The sequence below is a fragment of the Schistocerca gregaria genome, unplaced genomic scaffold (assembly GCF_023897955.1).
Source record: "Schistocerca gregaria isolate iqSchGreg1 unplaced genomic scaffold, iqSchGreg1.2 ptg000685l, whole genome shotgun sequence".
NCBI classification, from domain to species: domain Eukaryota; kingdom Metazoa; phylum Arthropoda; class Insecta; order Orthoptera; family Acrididae; genus Schistocerca; species Schistocerca gregaria.
Window position 1 is genome coordinate 55,001 of NW_026062065.1, and position 5,000 is coordinate 60,000.

The 5,000-nt window shown below is 54.1% G+C and overlaps 1 non-coding gene across 1 annotated transcript in view; it reads right to left on the reverse strand.

The window, feature by feature from the left end:
• Positions 1–1,412, reverse strand: part of LOC126319010 (small subunit ribosomal RNA) — a 1,893-nt gene extending 481 nt beyond the window's left edge. Inside the window, exon 1 of the ribosomal RNA XR_007557701.1 lies at positions 1–1,412. This exon is cut by the window's left edge and continues 481 nt beyond it. This is a non-coding gene — a ribosomal RNA (small subunit ribosomal RNA).
• Positions 1,413–5,000: the final 3,588 nt, after the last annotated feature.

Consider the following 5,000-nt stretch of genomic DNA (forward strand, 5'->3'; position numbering starts at 1 on the left):
CTCGTTCGTTATCGGAATTAACCAGACAAATCGCTCCACCAACTAAGAACGGCCATGCACCACCACCCACCGAATCAAGAAAGAGCTATCAATCTGTCAATCCTTCCGGTGTCCGGGCCTGGTGAGGTTTCCCGTGTTGAGTCAAATTAAGCCGCAGGCTCCACTCCTGGTGGTGCCCTTCCGTCAATTCCTTTAAGTTTCAGCTTTGCAACCATACTTCCCCCGGAACCCAAAAGCTTTGGTTTCCCGGAGGCTGCCCGCCGAGTCATCGGAGGAACTGCGGCGGATCGCTGGCTGGCATCGTTTATGGTTAGAACTAGGGCGGTATCTGATCGCCTTCGAACCTCTAACTTTCGTTCTTGATTAATGAAAACATACTTGGCAAATGCTTTCGCTTCTGTTCGTCTTGCGACGATCCAAGAATTTCACCTCTAACGTCGCAATACGAATGCCCCCGCCTGTCCCTATTAATCATTACCTCGGGTTCCGAAAACCAACAAAATAGAACCGAGGTCCTATTCCATTATTCCATGCACACAGTATTCAGGCGGGCTTGCCTGCTTTAAGCACTCTAATTTGTTCAAAGTAAACGTGCCGGCCCACCGAGACACTCAACTAAGAGCACCCTGGTAGGATTTCAACGGGGTCCGCCTCGGGACGCGCAAGCACGCCTTCGGCTCGCCCCACCGGCAGGACGTCCCACGATACATGCCAGTTAAACACCGACGGGCGGTGAACCAACAGCGTGGGACACAAATCCAACTACGAGCTTTTTAACCGCAACAACTTTAATATACGCTATTGGAGCTGGAATTACCGCGGCTGCTGGCACCAGACTTGCCCTCCAATAGATACTCGTTAAAGGATTTAAAGTGTACTCATTCCGATTACGGGGCCTCGGATGAGTCCCGTATCGTTATTTTTCGTCACTACCTCCCCGTGCCGGGAGTGGGTAATTTGCGCGCCTGCTGCCTTCCTTGGATGTGGTAGCCGTTTCTCAGGCTCCCTCTCCGGAATCGAACCCTGATTCCCCGTTACCCGTTACAACCATGGTAGGCGCAGAACCTACCATCGACAGTTGATAAGGCAGACATTTGAAAGATGCGTCGCCGGTACGAGGACCGTGCGATCAGCCCAAAGTTATTCAGAGTCACCAAGGCAAACGGACCAGACGAGCCAATCCGATTGGTTTTGATCTAATAAAAGCGTCCCTTCCATCTCTGGTCGGGACTCTGTTTGCATGTATTAGCTCTAGAATTACCACAGTTATCCAAGTAACGTGGGTACGATCTAAGGAACCATAACTGATTTAATGAGCCATTCGCGGTTTCACCTTAATGCGGCTTGTACTGAGACATGCATGGCTTAATCTTTGAGACAAGCATATGACTACTGGCAGGATCAACCAGGGAGCTGCGTCAACGAGAGCTGAGCAGCCGGCCGCCCGGGAGTGTGTCCCGAGGGCCCGCGCGAACACGCAAGCGTCCGCTCAATTATTCTGCAAACAGGAGGAGGCTGAGCTCCCCTGCACGATACACCTCGAAACCCTCTCAGGTCCCGGCGGCGCGCAGCGCCGTCCTAAGTACTTGGTCGGGTTCGAGAGAGGCGCAATCGCCCGGAGATGGGCGAGTAGACGCTTTCAGTGCGAACACCCGTGCTCCCAACTGAGCTTGCCGCTGCCGACAGAGGCCCGGGAGCGTGCTGTCGTGGCATTGCCGGCGGGAAACAACACGCGCCACCTACGGTGACCGGCAGCTCCAACGCCAGCGCCACAGAAGGGCAAAGCCCCACTTGGGTGCAGAAGCGAACTCTCCCAGCACAGCGCACGCGCCAACACGTCCGCAGAGCTGCGATACAAACCACCTGCGAGAACCGCTGGGGGCGACCGAGCAGCAGACGGCGTCGCGACGCCGAGTGCCGGGCGGCGGCGCATCCTCAACGCACACAGTCCGCAATCGGACCAGCACACTGCAGATGTCCACCGCGCTTCGCACCGGGCTCGGCAGAACCCACTTTGGCCGCCTGGCGCCGCGCGCAGGGTGCGCCGGCGCATAGCTGGGACGCCAGCCGGGCCCGTCGGCCGGCGCTCCTGCCACTGGGCGCCCCCCACCAGCCGGCTGTAGTGCGTGCGCTCACGCAGCGCGCGGCCAGCACGCCGGGCGGCCCCCCCTCACCGGCCGGGGACTGTCCCGCCAAGCCACAGCCTCGTATCGCTTCATACCCACATGGCCAACTCAGGTTCGGGGGCATGGCGGGTACCGCCGAAACAACCGGTTCATAGATGTACCGATCGTCGCTATCACCGATGCACCTGCAGCGCGAACAACCGCTCAACAACTGATTTCCAGTTCATTTGCGGATCTTTGGCAGCAAACGTATACGTCAATCTACATTTGCGAAATCTACGATTCTGGCATGCCTGCATGTTATGTGTCACGACACGCTACATCAGCCCACATACACACTGCGGCATGTACACGAGAGAACACGTGGAAGATGGTCCGCGCACGTGTGCAATGTCCCTTGCGCGGTCGACTGTCAACCGGCCTCTGTAGCATGTCGCAGATGTGGAACGCGGTCCACCGTGCTATCATGTTGTGTGGGGCAATACGATTAAATAGGAAAACCCTCGTCGCTACATCAACAGACGGCTCACGCTGATTCCCGGCAGAGGGAGGAGGGGGGGGGGGGGGGGGCCAACATGCAATACTTTCGTCCGTACCTACCTACCACATGTCTGTACGGCGTACAACAGTGCAATCTCGCTGTAATGGGGAGACGAGACAAGTAGCATCGTGCACAACATATGGCCCTTATGATTCGCCATTGTAGGGCGCAGCCGGTGTACGGTCAAGCATGTGCCACATTATGTCACTCAGTACGTAACGACGGATGATCAGTGTGGGTTACGCGTACATCAGCGGACAGTCCACACAGGCCGTACCACAACGTACACTGACTGCATCGACAACCGAATGCAACTGAACAGCTGCAAGGCTCATTTCACAAACAAACGCCTGACCGACCAGCTTGGAAGGGCAGGAGGGGAGGGCGATATTCGTTCTGTAGCGGTACACCCTTCCAGTGGTTAGCGGGACTGTGTAGAAAGTACGCAACACTCGAAAGACCTTTATGTGAGGGTACGCACCATGGCATCAAGAAATACACATGACACCAGAGGATCCAAGCAGTGAACTATGTTCAGAGGGTTGCTGTTAGGCAAAGCTACATTCCTGTGACGTTACATGTGACAGTTAAGGTGCAGTGTAAGTTAGGTTAAGGTGCAGCGTAAGTTAGGTTAAGGTGCAGCGTAAGTTAGGTTAAGGTGCAGCGTAAGTTAGGTTAAGGTGCAGCGTAACTTGGGTTAAGGTGCAGCGTAACTTGGGTTAAGGTGCAGCGTAACTTGGGTTAAGGTGCAGCGTAACTTGGGTTAAGGTGCAGCGTAACTTGGGTTAAGGTGCAGCGTAACTTGGGTTAAGGTGCAGCGTAACTTGGGTTAAGGTGCAGCGTAACTTGGGTTAAGGTGCAGCGTAACTTGGGTTAAGGTGCAGCGTAACTTGGGTTAAGGTGCAGCGTAACTTGGGTTAAGGTGCAGCGTAACTTGGGTTAAGGTGCAGCGTAACTTGGGTTAAGGTGCAGCGTAACTTGGGTTAAGGTGCAGCGTAACTTGGGTTAAGGTGCAGCGTAACTTGGGTTAAGGTGCAGCGTAACTTGGGTTAAGGTGCAGCGTAACTTGGGTTAAGGTGCAGCGTAACTTGGGTTAAGGTGCAGCGTAACTTGGGTTAAGGTGCAGCGTAACTTGGGTTAAGGTGCAGCGTAACTTGGGTTAAGGTGCAGCGTAACTTGGGTTAAGGTGCAGCGTAACTTGGGTTAAGGTGCAGCGTAACTTAGGTTAAGGTGCCAACGTGGGTTAGGTTAAGGGGCCAACGTGGGTTAGGTTAAGGGCCAACGTGGGTTAGGTTAAGGGCCAACGTGGGTTAGGTTAAGGGCCAACGTGGGTTAGGTTAAGGGCCAACGTGGGTTAGGTTAAGGGCCAACGTGGGTTAGGTTAAGGGCCAACGTGGGTTAGGTTAAGGGCCAACGTGGGTTAGGTTAAGGGCCAACGTGGGTTAGGTTAAGGGCCAACGTGGGTTAGGTTAAGGGCCAACGTGGGTTAGGTTAAGGGCCAACGTGGGTTAGGTTAAGGGCCAACGTGGGTTAGGTTAAGGGCCAACGTGGGTTAGGTTAAGGGCCAACGTGGGTTAGGTTAAGGGCCAACGTGGGTTAGGTTAAGGGCCAACGTGGGTTAGGTTAAGGGCCAACGTGGGTTAGGTTAAGGGCCAACGTGGGTTAGGTTAAGGGCCAACGTGGGTTAGGTTAAGGGCCAACGTGGGTTAGGTTAAGGGCCAACGTGGGTTAGGTTAAGGGCCAACGTGGGTTAGGTTAAGGGCCAACGTGGGTTAGGTTAAGGGCCAACGTGGGTTAGGTTGCCAGAGATGTGTCAAATCAGGATGTACGTTTGGCTGGTGTCAGGTGGTGGGTTGGTTCGATGCCTTTATAAGGAGTGTGGCCAAAGGGTATTTTATTACTTGTACCTTTTGTGTTGTGGCGTGGCGTTGCGTCCTGTGTTGATACTGGGTGGACCACTGTGGGTGTTGCTGGCTGATTTGAGCTGCGTTGTTTGCGGGTGGTGTGAGACATTCTGTCTTATTAGTGGACGTGACGTTCCTCTTGTCGTTCTTTGGATAGTGTCCTGTGGCAGCGAGGATAAAATGGATGTTGTTGAACGATAGTGCTTTGGTGCTTTCGCTTTGTTACACACAGAGTGGACTGTGAGATAGGGTGACTGGGTCGAGTGCGGTTCACACTGTCCTCCCCAGTTTACAGTATGTATCATCTATGTATGTGGTCCTGCATCATTTACTAAGCAGGGACGTCAGACGACTGAAATATTAGTTATGTACTGATGTAAAGCAGAATGCTTACCTTCCACCAGTGGGCGAGTATCGACTCTGCCCCAG